The sequence below is a fragment of the Macrobrachium rosenbergii genome, chromosome 11 (assembly GCF_040412425.1).
Source record: "Macrobrachium rosenbergii isolate ZJJX-2024 chromosome 11, ASM4041242v1, whole genome shotgun sequence".
In the NCBI taxonomy this organism is placed as follows: Eukaryota; Metazoa; Arthropoda; class Malacostraca; order Decapoda; family Palaemonidae; genus Macrobrachium; species Macrobrachium rosenbergii.
In genome coordinates, this window is record NC_089751.1 from 19,036,229 (window position 1) to 19,054,006 (window position 17,778).

At 34.6% G+C, this 17,778-nt stretch overlaps 1 long non-coding RNA gene across 1 annotated transcript in view; it reads left to right on the plus strand.

Annotated features, from left to right (window-relative positions):
• Nucleotides 1-17,778, plus strand: part of LOC136843217 (uncharacterized) — a 316,585-nt gene that overhangs the window by 60,690 nt on the left and 238,117 nt on the right. The window contains exon 2 of the long non-coding RNA XR_010854484.1: nt 3,049-3,150. This is a non-coding gene — a long non-coding RNA (uncharacterized lncRNA). The remainder of the gene's footprint in view (nt 1-3,048; nt 3,151-17,778) is intronic.

The following is a 17,778-nucleotide window of genomic DNA, read 5'->3' on the forward strand; positions in this document are numbered from 1 at the left end:
ACGATAACCTGTATTTTGAAAGTGCATATCGCATACATATCAGAGTGCAGCAATACGGTGAGTATGTAGGAAGCATGTTATAGGGGCTAAATTGCTTTGGAGTTATTAGATTTTTTTATTATGAAACTCATAAGATCTGTTTTAAAAGCAGTCTGTGAGTGATTGGCTCTGTTGGATCATGTATCCCCATACTAGAGTTTGCTATATTTTCATGGTCGATTAATTTCCTTGTGAATGGAACAGCTGGAAAATAGAACTGGTTTGTGAATAGGGCTGGTTTAGTGCTATTTATCAACTGAGAAGTTGAGCTCCAAGACCAGTGAAAGTTTAAAAGTTTTGAACGAACAGAACATCAGAAGTAAATGTTAGCACAGATAAGAGTGTGGAACAATTAAAATCATGAATGTTGATTATATTGTTGATAACTCGGTCACCTGATTTGTTATAATGGGATCTTTTCAGATCATTTAGGAGAGAAGATGGGCATCAAAACAAAACAGAATCGGATAAATAAAGAACTACTTTCTCAACTTTCGTTGTAGGGATTGGAACTAGAAAGTCATGTATAAGTGAAGGAAAAATTAATTTGGGAAGCAATGGCATGATTACAAAGAAGCATAATAGCATTATGAAACTGTAAGTTTGCTAAAAAAAAAAAAAAAACTTACAAAATATGAATAATTTGAAACATCTCATGAGACTGGCGGCTTTCAAGTATAAGATTGTGAAGGATGTATCTCTTCTCTCTCTCTCTCTCTCTCTCTCTCTCTCTCTATAGTATATATATATATATATATATATATATATATATATATATATATATATATATATATATATATATATATATATATATATATATGTGTGTGTGTGTGTGTGTGTGTGTGTGTGTGTGTGTGTGTACACACACATAATTTATGTGTGTATATATTATATATATATAATTTCATTATTTGCATAGTAATATATAAAATCGATTCCTTCTCTATGATTTTAAGATATTTTTGTAACCTTCATCTATTGAAGTAACAGCTCTCCAATCTAATGTCTTAATGATATAAACTTATCATTTATGAAAGCACATTCAGTGACCTCCACTCATTTCATAAAGAGGAACAGCTCATTCGTCTCTGAACATCTTAAATATCTTGAACATTTAAATTTCAAAAATGAATGATAGCTATTTAACAAACCTTTTGTATGTAATGCTTCTTTTTTGTTAGGGTTTTGTATGGTGAGAATACTATTATTGTAACCGTTTCTTAATGTTATTTATGAAATCATATTGAAAGTCATGGCTGTTATAAATTGTTTTTTGTAGTGTCTCTACATAGGATTGGGGCCTCAGTAAGGTATTTTTTTGATTACCAATTTTTTGAATAGAAAAAATCCGATACAGAATGATAGGCCAATGCCCATTAGGTAAGCCTAGGTTTAAAAATATTTTTTCGAATAGAGATTTGCTGGGTTCATGCCTTGTGTGGTCGGAATAATTAACTGCAGTCTTAAATACATTTAAAGTTTAAAGAATAAATATGTAAGGAGATTCGTCTTTTCACGGCCCTAGAAGAAATTTATGTTCGTCCCTCGTGGTATGAAAGAGATTAACAACACTGAATTATATCTAGTCCATAAAACCTGAGGGTTTAAATTTAGTAGGAATGTCCATGTATCATTTCTCTCACAGCAGATAATCCTAAAACTAAGATTTATTATCGCTTGCGTGAAAGACTTCTTAAATGACTTCAAGGTTTTACTCTTTTTGCCAAAAAATAATCAGTCTTGAAAATTTATAGCATTTCCCCTGAATCTCTTCTGACATCGTCTGAATGATAAAAAAAAACCTCCAGTAGTCTGCTTCGGTCAAGTTTTATTTAATGTTTATTACGTACTGAATAAAACTATCACATTATCGCTTTCTGATATTTACGCATACAAGCTATATAAATAAATTAAATTAATTTTCCCGTAATTTTAATTATTTATAATCATTACAATTTTTGTTAATTAGCAATTAAAAATTTCTTTCATATGCCAAGTAGATGCCATATCTCATAATTTCTGTAAAACATTTCCATGGTTTAAAGAAATGTGGCTAATTATACCTTTGAATAACCTGTGCTATGGATTTTATTTCGTTAAGTAATATGTCCCTCTGCTGAGCCTTTAGTTTTAGTATCTTAGGTCTGATGAGTCTAATCGCCAAAATGGATTTGGTTAGACACAGTTATAAATATTAACTCTAACCTCTGAATATATATATATTAGGAATGTGTATATATATATATATATATATATATATATATATATATATATATATATATATATATATATATATATATATATATATATATATATATATATATGTGTGTGTGTGTGTGTGTGTGTGTGTGTGTTTTATTCTAAAACATAGTAAACCATTTATATTTCACCGATAAACAAAATAAAACGATAAATAAAAACGCTTTTTACATTAGGAGCTAACATTTTGTAGAAGTAGTTTTATTTTAAATTCAAATTACAATATTTGTGTCATTTTTCATCAGCCAGTTGATTCTTGAAAGCTTTGGGAGTTATTCACTTATATGAAAATGAAATGAATCGTGTAAGAGAAATTTATTTAAATGAATGCATTATGTGACGGCGGCGTCATTATTTTTAGGTTGCCCGTTTAATTTTCTATTTGCCTTAATAATTTCAATGCGAAATGATACGTAAACATATCTGTAAAAAAATTAGGGATGTTATATGTTGCTGAAGGGTAAATACTCGTACTGATAAACTGTAAAATAAGGAAAATTTTAGGTAACGCGTTTTTTCTAGCAAATATTTGTAACCCCCCCCCCCCAGACAACGTAATCTACGTAGAGTTGTTTCTATGGAGTTTTCGTTTTCAGGGTATCTAGAAATTGCAGCCTCCTAAGAAGATTTTAAGCAAATAGTCTGCTTCATAAGGTATTCAGCTTTTTTTGTATATTGTAAGATGAAGCGACGTGTGAAATAAGGATGCAATACTAACTATTTTTCTTTCTCTTTCCCATATTTTCACAGACTGCCCACTTGCCTGAGCAGTGATATGCCCTTTGTACGTATGCGGAAACTCAGCATCGGCTATTTTAAGAAACTGGAGATGATATTAATCAAATTTCCCAGGTACGTTTGCATTATACGCAATTTTAATTTTTTTTCGGCAATGAAAGAAGTTCCCTGTAATCATTTCTTCTATCCTGTAATTTTATATGTTATTTTAACCTGATACATTTTTATATAAGACCCACCTGTTCAAGACCAGAATTATTTGTATTGTATCTTAGCCTTGATAAAGTATGTTAATTTATTCCTTGCAATAAGCCAGCAGATATGGTAACGATAAATTCATCTGAATATAAATACGTTACGTCATATTAACCATTCTTAAATTATTAACTATATACATATGAGCTCTCAAATCGGTAATTTTATTTGATGCATGATTCTGGAACAGTCTCTCTCTCTCTCTCTCTCTCTCTCTCTCTCTCTCTCTCTCTCTCTCTCTCTCTCTCTCTCTCTCTCTCTCTCTATTGATTATTGTTAGTATAGTAAGGAAATGCAGAAGAAAAGCCTTCAGCATTTCTTTTACCTGAGATAACAAAGAATAATCTCAAGGATGTAGGTATTTAAAATTCACCGGAACGTCGTGTAATGGAATACATATTTCATGCAAATCGCCTCATTGTTTACCTGGGTGTATAAAATGGACGAGTTTACCTCATTGTAAAATATATCATGCAGGTGTGTTGGACACACAAGATACTGCACTTAATAATGTGCTCAATAAAAGTTTATTGGTGATGACTTTGTTTGTCACAATTTTGCTTCAGCATGGTTACAAGACAATTTGGTCAAGGGCTGTGCTTTATGTTCCAAATACTGGCAATCGTGTTTTCATCATCTTCTCCCCGAATTTTAATGTTATGTATTATTTTTATTTAATATTGCGTTGTATTTAATCATGTAAGTTAACACTCATCACATTTTCATAAATATTTTCCTTTGTCTTTATTGTAAGCTCCGAGCTTTATGAGAAGGACTAATTTTTATATTTACTGAAAAAAGTCAGCTCAATTACTGAGTAAAATTTGAGATTGCTCAGAAATTCAGTAGTTAATTATCTATGTATTTATTTTTTAAAAATTCTGCAAAAGTTAAAGGTATATGACTAACTTAATAGGTGCATTTAAAAACTTAAAAAGGGTCAGGTGTCTAAATAATTCTTACAAAACGCAAGAAGGCTTAGTCCGGGAGTAGCGAAATCTCATAATATATTTTAGCTTATACCACAACCTTAATCGAAAGTTAAATATATCCATATTATGGCGTCCAGAAATAATTTTTCATGCGAATTTCTGTTTTGTAGAAATTAAAGTCATGATTAAACTAATAGGTGCATGATTTTCTCGGGGCATGGGATTACATTTCAAATAATCTCATATTTGCCGTCATTACATATTTTCCTACCTACGCTCCACGCTTACTATGTGTGTCTGTGTACATACACTCACACACACATTTATATACATATATATATACACTATATATATATATATATATATATATATATATATATATATATATATATATATATATATATATATATATATATATATATATATATATGTGTGTGTGTGTGTGTGTGTGTTTTTGTGTGCATGTACACAGGCATACATAGTAGGCGTAGAGCGTGGTAGTAATATTTGCAATGAAGGCAAATATGGGATTATTTAAATGTAATTCCATGCTCCAAAAAAGTCATGCACCTATTAGTTTAACCATATACCTTTAATTTCTGCAGAACAGAAACTCGCATGAAAAGTGGTTTCTGGACGCCATAATATGTATATATTTCACTTCCGATTAAGGCTATGGTATAAACTAAAGTGTAGTATGAGATCTTGCCACTCCCGGACTAAGCCTTTTTGAGTTTTTTTAAGTTCTATTTAGGGACATCTGATCCATTGAGTTTTTAAATGCACCTTTATATATATATATATATATATATATATATATATATATATATATATATATATATATATATATATATATATATATATATACATACTAAGTTCTCTCGTCATTAAAAATTCTCCCTTAACAATATTTTTTTTTATTCACAATTGTAAACATTATCAGACCAACTGCGGATATTTTGTACTCACACGAAGAACACCTCACCCGTATTGACCTGCTCAAGGTATTGATCCTAAGGTCTCGTTTTTATCAACGCTGTAGATGATTTAATGCCTATTGCTTTTAAACATGCGATATGGAATGGATATGAATGTTATGTCCTGAATTTACCCACATACACACACACACACACATATATATATATATATATATATATATATATATATATATATATATATATATATATATATATATATATATATATATATATATATATATATATATATATATATATATATATATATATATATATATATATATATATATATGTATATATATAATTATATATATATAATATATATATATATATATATATATATATATATATATATATATATATATATATATATATATATATATATATATATATATATATATATATATATATATATTATATATATATATATATATATATATATATATATATATATATATATATATATATATATATATATATATATATATATATATATATATATATATATATATATATATATATATTGTGTGTATGTGCGTGTGCGTCTTAATATGCGTCATCTCACACCCCTGACCGTATGTGGTTGTAAATATATTTTTTTACACTATTCAATGGGAGAAAGATAATAGCTAATGAGCATGAGTACATATGATTCCATAAGTTAATAGATATTGATAAGAACACACATGTACACGCACTCACACACACACATGTATGTGTATATAGATTATAAATATTACCTGTATGACTTCTCTTCCTTGCTTTAATCGAATACAAGTAATTATCTGTGTTAAAGTAGGAGGTCAGACGATGTAGGTTGTTTTCGATTTAGCAGTGTTTCAAATTCCATTCGCCAATGCCAAGACTTTAGCATAAATTGGCATCAATGGATATGTTTTGCTAGACAAACCTTAGATAGATTGTACCTTAAGCTTACTTTTCTGTGACCTTTGTACTGGACTCTCTACGCAGCCGACTCAGCATCCAGACGTGACTAATGCTAGTTTCACACATTCACGTATCAAGGCACGCATGCCCACGCACGGGGAGAAATTGGTAAGTACGTAAATACAACGTAAATGTACTGTAAGTGCTATGTAAGTGCGCCAGCATGCGGCACGACTGTTATGGACCACCCAGGCGTATGCCAGGGGCCACGAACCTTTTGACCTGCTCAAAACCCTGCGTGGGTGGCCAGGTCAACTGTCAGGTAGCGTGGCCCGACCCATACAGTGTGGTGCCAACTGTGGAGTGACCACGTGGCCGCTAAGACCTTACCTGTGGTCCCACGCTGCTCCAGGGTTCCTGCCCTGCACTGCGTGGGTCTCTGCATGACATGGGAGTAGACTCGGCAACCCTGCCGAACCTCTCGCATCCGTGAAGATTTGGCAACGCTTTGACTTGGGATAAAAGGGGAAGGTGGCATGCTTGAGGGTCAGTGCTTTCGTGTACAGCATCCTGGTACTGCTCTCTCCGTCAGCGCCTCTGATATCGTCCACTGCTTTCAGTCATGATGCCTAAAGGAGCTTTATTGAAGAGGACAAGGAAGATGGCCCTGAGAACTCCGGGAACTCTGGTAGCTGGAGTTGTCCTCTATGCCAAGGCGCCTACAGTAGCTGGTGGTGTCCTTTCAGGCAGCAGCAATGCTGTGGCGCTGCACCTTGAGGGCGATGAGCTCATGACAGAGTGCGACCTAGAGTAGGAGGAGGAGGAGGAGCTTGTCCTTGTGTACGAGAGTGACCCCGCCGTCGTCACTGAGGGCACCGAGAACAATGGTCAGGGCCGAAAGAAGAACCCCTCAGTCATCCTCTCGGAAGAAAACGTTAGGCTTGTTGGCGAGTGGCTGGAGAACGAGGCCAAGTTCACTTACAACCAGGGCATCACAGCCTACAAAGACAAGGCGAAGGTCTGGAGGGCATTTGAAGAAAAGGGCCAGTCACTTGTTCCTCCCGTGAGCCATGAACTGAGGACGTGGTTTACGTCCTTCAGGAGCTGTTTTGGGCGGCTCATGGCGGAGAAGAGTGGCCAAGGGATGGGTAGAAGGCTGACGGACTGGGAGAAGTGGATCCTCAGCATCTTCCGCTTCCTGAAGCCCAACATCAGGCATCAAAGGAAGCCAAACATGTTGGGACTTCCGGTGGTATGTCTTATTTTATTGTGTTTCCATGCTTAATTATTACTGATTATATGGTATTTACATAGTTTCCATTCAGTCACCATAAATTTTATACCATTTTCTCATATATGTTCCTCCTATTTTTACAGTCTGCTCATGCCGCTGCTGCCCTCTCTGCCCAATCTCCAGACCTGCCTGCTGCTGCTGCTGTGTGTGCTCCTGTCCCTACATCAACTCTCTTGGTGTCTCTGGTTGATGACACATCAGGCACCAAGACCAGGAAAACCCAAGTTTCAGAGCTCTTTGATGTGGCCATCACCAAGGCACAGGCCCTACGGGAGGATGTGATGACCTCCATCCAGGCACCTCCGCATGACCCCAGCATCCTCTACTGGCACAGATTTTTTGAAGAGGTGGAGGACGACTGCATGGAGGTGTCACCTCACCTGAGGGTGACTCTGAAGATGGAAATCCTCGGTGCCATTCAGTGCTACATGCGTGCCTCCAAAGAGGGCATCACGGGGCCGTCCCAGAGCCTGATGTCCCACATCCCGGCAGTGACAGCGGACAGTCCGCCACCTGCAGTACCTGCAAACCAGCCTGCAAGTCAACACGGGTTTGGCCCACCTCCTGCACATTCAGGCTGTATACAGCTGATAGCACAATAGCTGGCGGCTCTACAGGTGCAGCTGTTTGGGCCCTCAGTGACCTCCACCCCGAAGGACCTCAGCAACCTGTCATTGGACACGACATTCTTCAACAATTTTCAGCATTAATTTTAAGTTTATTTTTCATGTATGTGCAGATGTGTATAGTACTTATATTAATTGTATGATTGTGTAATTTTTTTTGTATGAGTGGCTGTACATTTTTCTTATATTTATATATATGTTTTTGATATTAAATACATATTTGCAGTATCATGTCTGGCTCTATCCTCTTTCCAATTACTAATTATTGATGAGAATAATATATCATGGATTTGAAAAATATCTTGTATTAAATTAAGTAGCTCAAGTACAAGTTAACAAATAAAGAGGGCAAAATGAACCTGAATACACTATCTAATTATACATTACTGAATTTTAAATAAGTCCAAAATACTTTATGTAATGTATGGGCACAGAAACAAAATTACAACAGGCAGAAAAAAATAAGCATGTCGTATACAATGTCACAAATATCGGAGAGAAGGTACTTTCAAAAAGATAAAATTATCATATCAGAATAGAATCAATGTTAAGTAATTATTACAAAGGGCAAAAGAACTAAATTTTTTTCTTCTATTTATATGTATGTTTGTGTTTGATATTAAATACATATAAATTTGCAATATCATGTCTGGCTCTATCCTCTTCCCAATTACTAAGTATTGATGAGAATAATATATCAGGGATTTGAACAATATCTTTTATTAAATCAACTAGCACAAATAAAAGTACACACATAAAGACGGCAAAGTGAACCTGAAAAGACTAACTAAGGATACATTACTGAATTTTAAATAAGTCCAAAATAAATGCATGAACAGACATTTAAGTAAATACAACAATCAAGTATACTGGAAAGTAACCAAATCATGTTCTCCTACCAGTGCACTGAGCCTTCAGCCGATGAAAAGTAGTCTTTCAGCATGTTCCTTTGTTGCTTTGCATCCCTGGTTGCAGTGTTGCCGGTCATGGTTGGTAGGACTGCTCCTAAGGACAGGTCACTCCTCCAGCTACCAGGCGTGACAGCATGTGTGACGGGGTGCTCCTGATCTCCTCCTTGTGTGTGTGTGTTTTTTCATATGACCATATTATGCAGAACACATGTAGACAACACTAATGGCTCTATATGGTCAGGCTTCAGGGGTATTGCCATGTCTGATATTTGGAATCTTTTTGCCAGACTCCTGAAGGCATTCTCCACCGTCCTGCATGCCCTACTTGACCTGTAGTTGTAAATCCGTTCCTCCTTGGTTAGGCCTCTTTTGGGGTAGGGCTTCATAAGGTAATTCCTCAGAGGGAAGGCATCATCACCAACTAGGAAATAGTCCAAAGGAGTTCATTAGGTTGACCTGGCAGGGCCTCAGGTTGGGGAAGATTTGCTTCCTCTTGCAACAGCATTTCGCCCAGTCAGGTCTGGGCAAATACACCACCGTCTGACTCTGACCCAATGGCACCCATGTCAATGTATAGGAACTTGTATTAAGCATCAGCAACTGCAAGTAATATCTGGGGGTAGAACTTCTTATAGTTGAAGTAATGCGTACTGCCTCAGGGACAGTTACGGAGCCTAATGTATCTGCCATCTATAGCTCCAATTGCGTGGAAGAAGTTCCATTGTTCCTCAAAACCCTGTGCAACCTCCTGCCAAGCTTCAGGTGTTTGTGGCACCTGCAGTTCCTCATCCCTGAAGGCAGCAACAGTGGCCCTGCAGGTCTCTGGTACGATGTATCTAATGGTGTTGTGGGCTACCCGGAATGAGTATTGCAGACTCTTGTATGAATCACCCATAGCGAGGAAATTTAGGGTGATAGCAACACGTATGTCTGGCTCAGTGGGTTTCCTCCAAAATGTCACTTTCTTCAGAATGTAGGGTGTGACTCGTTCAACAGTTTCATTGAAGAGGCCCCTGTCAATCCAGTTAAAATTCTTGTACAGGTCTGGGACTTCGGTTGACAACTCCTCCGTCAGGTTGTCATAGTGACCTTGCTCCATTCTTTTCTGTAGGTACGACCACGCCCACACCCTCCTTTGCTGCCTCTTTTTCTTCACTGTGTGGTTTGCAGCAATCATTGCAATCTCCAGCAATAACATGGTGTGCACATATTCGATGATGAATGACAACATTTCTCTTCTATCCATACTTGCTATAGCTATAAGTTCACGGATTTCAGCACTGTCCACCATGTTGATTCAAAAGGATGGTAGTATGTGTTGATGTTGTGGTGTTATGTCAGCGACTAGCAACACATGCCGCTGGGGACAGTGTGAGGTTGATGTAACTCAGTAACGCACAACGTTACACATACGGTATACGTACGTCAGTGTTACGTGCTCTGCCACGCACTACTTTTGGCTGCGCCGCAGCTTGTCGGGCCACTTCCGGTAAGCGTCATGTCATGCTTACGCAGTGCATACATTTGCGGCGCACTATAATACGCTTGCTTTACGTACATCGGCCCATGTCACGTATCCAGTTGGGCAGGGCTTATTCACCTTACGTATGGTCACGTTTCACAATTTTCGGCTGTGCATGGCCATGCATGCCGTGATATGTGAATGTGTGACCTTAGCATAAGGCTGTTGTCCCTCCTTTCTTCAAACCGACAAGAAATTTGCCATTTCAGCGTACCAAGGAAACTCATGCATCTGATCGCTTTATTAGCTAATCTCCTGGTAATTCTGAATTGACAATTACTCCCAGTTTTCTTTCCCTTTGACTGCAACTATCATTTTTCTTGTTTCAGTTTTTTCTCTCTTAAACTGCCACTGACTAAGAAAGCCTAGTAAAACATATCCCATTTATAAAGTAATCTATCATGTACAATTGTTGTTGTCTAGTGAAGTCATAATTTACCCTCCATGTTGTTAAACTTATTACTTTTGAGCTAAGAATCATCCCCGTGTGATTAGTAATGACAAGTGAGAGTTTCTGTAATACAAGATTGTCATCTGGATAGGTCATTTTCCAGAATTCCATATGCCTTGTGCCTGCATAACATCCTTCTGGGCGAAGAATCCGCACCATTAGTATCAAGAAGCCTTAATTCACCCTTGCAGTAAATCCCTGATACAGCGTCTGAGAAAACAAAATCTGTTGCACTCATTCTATGTATATAGCATTGAAATGTGTCCTAAGATGGACGAATATTCAGAGCTGCTGTTACTTCTTTTTGCTGAAACTAGTGTTCCAGTAAGTTTGCTGAATTCATTCATGTGGTTATGAATAAACGTCTATTCTTTGTTAACGAGTGTTAACTGGCGACCTGATCTATTCATTATCTGCCCTTTAGAGGTAAGTTTAGCTTTAATCGGTAGAATGACGTGGGTCGTAGGTAAAGCAAGGCAATATAAATCAAAGTAAATAATAAACTCATCTGCCAAAGGGACCCACGTAACTATATATATATATATATATATATATATATATATATATATATATATATATATATATATATATATATATATATATATATATATATATATATATATATATAAATTGTATATATGCGTATGTGCACATGCATGTATATATACTATATATATATGAGTTATTTTGTTGTTATGCATTTAAACCTATATTTCCTTTACAGTGAGTTATTTTGTACTGGAAACCTTCATTTTCAAAGAGCATGACTATATACTTGTATATATATAGGTTCAAATATAAATATATATATATATATATATATATGATATATATATATATATATATATATATATATATATATATATATATATATATATATATATATATATATATATATATATATATATATATATATATATTTTAAATGAGTTCCGTTTAAATATCAAAGTTATAACACTTCTCTAGATGGATGGTTTGGCATGATTAACAGTTGTAATTCAGAGGGCATATTCACAGCTTTTTGACTTTTATATATTTCATATTTGCGGTATCGAAGTGTCTATTGTATATTAATAGGTTAAACCTGTGATTATACTTTAATTATGTTTACAAAGTTTGACATTAAAAGGTACAGTTTTAGGTGAATTATTTTATAGTGTAATGTTACCTTCCGTGTTACATTCTATTTGAAATCTTTTCATTTTGTTAAAATCAGTTATGATAGCCTCTTTATAACGAATAATAAAAAATCAAATTCCATTACAAATATGATTTACTACTGTTACCATGTATACTCTTAGATTAATACCTAGGGTCAAATTACATTTTGATATAAATTCTATCATAAGGAGCATAAAATGATCACGAATGCATTGTAATCACTACTGAGCGCTCCGTCCTAAATTGCCGTCTCTACTGTGTACTCCTGATATTTAATTTGTATATTTATGTTTTTATTTCAACATGATGTACTGTTTTATTTGGTATTGTATTCTTGTTTTTGAAGAATAAATACATTGATATTTTTACTTAGGTCTTCAAAATCTGATTCGTCTTCATTATTATACCATTGGATTATCTTGCACGATTCTTACATTATAATACTGTTATGAAATTCATGCTAAAATTCCAATAGCTTTGTGCATTTGAGAGAGAGAGAGAGAGAGAGAGAGAGAGAGAGAGAGAGAGAGAGAGAGAGTATTCTTGTGGTATCAATAAACATTCCTTAGATTAATACATCATTATTTTTTTCTCCTACCATTGATGTCAACTTCCTTTTTTTCAAACTGGTCGCATGAGTTGTAAAAGTAAATCATGTTCTGAAATATTTTGCCTTTAGAAAAGTTTCTTTTTATATCAAAGCTGTGTCCTGTATCAACGTTGCAAATTTCCCTTTTGCATTAACATCGTAAATCTTCCACAGAATGGCGTGTCTTCGACAGCAATTCGACCAATGTTCTGCTCATCTAAATATAACTTCGTTTCTTACATATTTTTCTGGTATTTTGTTCTTTTATAAAGTCGTGCATATTCCTCGATGGAACTCGTCCGTAGAATTTGCACCTATAAAAAGACTCTTTGAAATGACTTATTACGGTAGCACAACTGGTATGTGCCATCGTTAACGTTTTTCAAGTACAAAATATATTGTCTGAGATAAACAAAAAAAACACATGTACGATAGCAATTCCATTTTTAACCAGACATCAAAAGTATATTTTCCTCCAGTTTTGTTGTTCATGGATAGCAAGGAGGCACTGCAGACCCTAGCGAATAAATTAAATACTGTCAAAGTTTTTTTTTTCAGAAAGGGAATTTCAAAGTAAATTTGATTAACAGTAAGGATAGGACTGTTAATATGCAGTCACAGTCACGATCCTGTCGTCAGTTTGTCTCGTTCGCATATCAAGATAGCCAGGTCTCGACATATCAATTACAGTTTGAATGAATTTTAGCGAGAAATGTCACAGTCCAACTTCAATTCAATGAAACCTTCCTTGCGCTTTGGCATTATTTGAGGCGCCGCCAGTGACTACGATAAATATTTTCAAAGAACAACTGGGTCACGCCACCACCCACGTACTCTTATAAATCTTGCAGTTCATAAAGCATTTTTTTTTATGAATTTATGTTCTTATATGTTACATTTGATAATATCTTTATTGTTCCTGTCCACTAGAAATATTTTTTTTTTTCAAAAGGCTATATTTTTACGGTGCTTTTACTTTCAATTGACATTTTCTTCCCTTTCCTTCTTAAAAGGATTAATATTGTTGTCATCATGGCATTTTTTTTTATTCTGTCTGAATAATAAGAATATATTACTTGAGGAGCTTGATTTTTACCCCTTAACTGATATAGCCAACTTCTCGAACAGAATGTAGTTCAGTGACGTATTCTTGCTATCGAATTTCAATAAGCAAGTATAAGTATCTTCGTCTTTCCTCTAGGAACGTTGAGAAAGATATGTTTTCCATAGAACATTATCAGTCTTACAAAAGTTTTATTAAATGACTGGAACTTTACGAAACTGGTACATAGTGTTCACTCGCAAAGAAAACGGACAAAGAATTGACTCTCAAGTAAAGTGACTTAATTGCTTCCACTGAGACAGGAATGTGTCTCGTGCATGCTTCGTGGCCTTTTATTCTCAATGCTTTCCTTTCTAACTATCCTCACTTTGCTTTCTAGTCTTCTCAAGGTATGTGTCGGTAAATAATTCTGGGAAGCAGGCATCGAAATAATATTTTGGTGGTCGTGAATAGTAAGATAAATTATTTCATTCATTTTCATCTAATAAAAAATGACTATCTGTCTTTAACAATGACATAACCGTGTCCTTTTATTCAGCTCTTTCCTGAACATGAACCTACATATCTTGTGAACCAGAAGCAGAACTGTTAATTGTGAATTAGAATGCCTTATCGTTGAGCTTTCAGCATTTTCTGAGCATGGCTGGCAGATTTAGTACCAAGTAAAGAAATATTTTTTCACTCATTATTAGACTATGACTAATCAAGAAATTTAATTTACTGATAAGATCTTAATATGATCATAAAACTGAAATCTGTTGAATACTTAGTCCTTTTTGGATCTTCAGGTATTTAGTAAGCTAGTGTCTACTAACAACCGTTTACTTTCAATGCTTAGAGACACAAAGAGAGGAAATTAACAACAAATTGCAAGAAAGATGGGCGCACCAACATCCTCTTTTGGTAACCGATTACAACATTCCAGCCTCCATATAAAAATTTCTTCTAAATATAAAATTTTCATTAAAGTTACAGCGTGAAAATAATGTTAAAATTTACCACTTTATAATTTTCTGTACAGCTTAGAATCGGTATCTTTAGCAAAGTTCCAAACTTTGTTTACAGTAAAAAAAGAAATGAAATTCAAAGGTTGAGTCTGAGTTCGAAGGAAAAATAGAAATTAGTTTAGTTTTTAAGAGAAAAAAAAAAACCTGCAGAATGAAAATGGATATGGAGAACTTACTTTAATTTGATCGAATCGGTAATATTTCGGGGGAGGATAACAGGAAGGGACAGCGCGAACTGAAGTTATATCTGTTCGAGCGATGACACAGGGAAAGTACATGAAAGGTTTGTTCATTCGCTTTGATGATTTGTATATTTAGGTGCATGAAAAAGTTAAAATCAAGGCAACAGTGGTGTATGAAAGGTAATGATACTCATAGAATCAAACCTGTTTACCATTATGGCAGGAAAATATTTGTATGCACATATAGCTTACATAAAACAGTTCCTAAATTGGGAATAAAATATAAGCTATGAGAGTAAACAAGATGTTTAGCCGGAAATAATTCAGTTATTGCGGGTATAATTTTTTTAAACATAATAGAGCTTAATGAAAGAGTGATTGATGTTTGTATCAGGTATGACCATTCATAATCGAACCTGTATTTGTCTATAAATATGTAGTAATTAGTCATTGGATTATAGGTATTGCTCATTCATTATAAGGGTTAAATATATCAGTACTATTATGTGTTTTTAGAACTATAACTACAAAAATCTGGACGCTCCCATGTCTAGCTTTTACCTTTACTTTAGAGAAATAGGAGGATAATGAGGAGTATTCTTTGATTTCACTCATGTATTATTCTAAATTCCGAAATTCCAAGTAAATTGTGTCCAACGCTCAAAATGAATTATATTCCAGTTGTTAAATTGCAAAAATGAACAGAAATATCTAAGGATAGTTACGAAAATATTCGCATGCATTTATGAATTATGTAACTATGTATTATAAGAGTAATTTATTATTTATAGAGCATTACATTCATACACAAAACTTCCTATATAAGTATAATTTTGCTTTTACTTATGAAGTAACTTCAGTATTTGAATAACACATCTAAACGCATGCTATGCCATGCACTTATGTTTGACATCAGCACAAAAAACTTTACATCTTTTGGCTGAAGAGAAACAGTCTAGCAAGAAATGTTTTAGTAATATTCTTCACTAAAACGTAAGCTTCAGATTACCTTTTCAAACCAGTGTTTTCTTTGTACATTATAAAGGAAAGCGCAAATCGATTTGAGTAAACTACCGTGTATAAGAAAACACGCTCAGTTTTCCAGTGAAGTTTGTATCGGTATATTGACCAAAAGTAAAACAGTGCAGGTTGTTTTTCTTAAATTCAGGTCTTTCAGCCAATCTTTTTGAACCAGATGAAAAGTCTTGTCCATCGAGATGAAGTTGACTTTGATCTATTCTCTACGGACGTGTGTGATCCATGATTGGAAAAAAATTCCTTTGGATGTTCAGACGAACTTTTCAGAATTCTCCTGGATCTTCTGTCGTACGTGCGATGACTTCCAGACCATGCACTTTTGTGTCGTTTCTTTTTTTTCATATTACTGGGGTTGTAATATCTGGAAAATAACTGCGTGGCAGGTATCATTTTTATATCACCATTGAATTCGACACATACATTACAAAGAAATGTCGACGAAACTGATATATCATGATAGTTACATGTGTGTCTTTGATTTCGGGAGAGTTCACGGAATGACACTGTTAAGGCGTTTGTCCTCAGGCGAAAGTCTCAGATACTATTTAATGAAACGGAAAGATATATAAATGAGTGATTATTATTGGAAATCTTTTGTCTCTCAAGTAACGTAGCGATTAACTAGAAACAATCATTTCCTTTTTTTTTTTTTTTTTTTTTTTTTGAGTGGAAATTTCATTGAGTTCATCCCTGCACCATTCACATTGTAACATGCGTAGTAATTTCCCCTTTGTTATTTCCTCCTTCTCACAATTTTATCAATGTATTTTGGTTTAGAAATAACATAAAATAAAAAGATGATTTACCACTAGAGTTTCAGCCATAGTAAAAAATTTGCTAATACCCACCAATTTTATCATACCAGTAACTGACGCATTGTCCAGAGGTCTGTTCCATATTAACAAAGAGAGAGAGAGAGAGAGAGAGAGAGAGAGAGAGAGAGAGAGAGAGAGAGAGATTAATATATGACCCGTTTACCAGCGTATGAATATGTAATTATCTTCATATTTACTTGATTTTTTTCTTATTTTGAGAAGGGTTTACCTTCTGAATGGTAATAACAATACTGCATGCTTGTCTATAGCTTACAGTTTATAATAATCTTTATCCGAGTGCATTTGAAATTGGTGTATGCCTTAACAGGATTTAGGTGTTCGTGTGATTTCTTTCTGATTATTTTCATATAGCAAATTTATATACACATATTAAAAGTTTAATGTTTTCTGGGAAACCAAACCCAGGAAAACGCTCGTGGAAAGGGTAACTTTTCTTCGTCTTTTTGTTCAGTCCCTCAGCCGAAGGTTGTCTTTCAAAAAGACAAAGGACGGAAAACGACGCAATTCATTGACATCAAAGATAAAGTTAGTCAATCAGTCTCCTTCAGTCTCTCTCTCTCTCTCTCTCTCTCTCTCTCTCTCTCTCTCTCTCTCTCTCTCCTTTCGCCACATCAAATGAAACTTGTGCAATTGCCCTTGCGGTTAATTCCATTACTAAATGAATTAGAGTTTCTATCAGTGTGGCTAATAATTTCATTAGTGCTGCAAGAACTTTTGATTTTTGTTTCAAATAACTGCCCTTCCAGAAATAAGGGGTAAAACTAAGGCAAGTAAAAGGGATTGCAACAAAAATACATTTTCTTTGGTTCAACTTAAACTATATATATCAATATTTTAGAAACCGTTGGCTTTTATACCAACGCTATTTTTACTACTGTTTCTGCTTCTATTGTTATTAAAAGTAGCACTAGTGCTAGGAGTATTAGTAAAGTGTTGCAGTAAATCTGTAGATTATTGTGGCGAATTCTGATTGGCAATTGGATCAGTTGCTGGTAGATTTCTGATTGGCT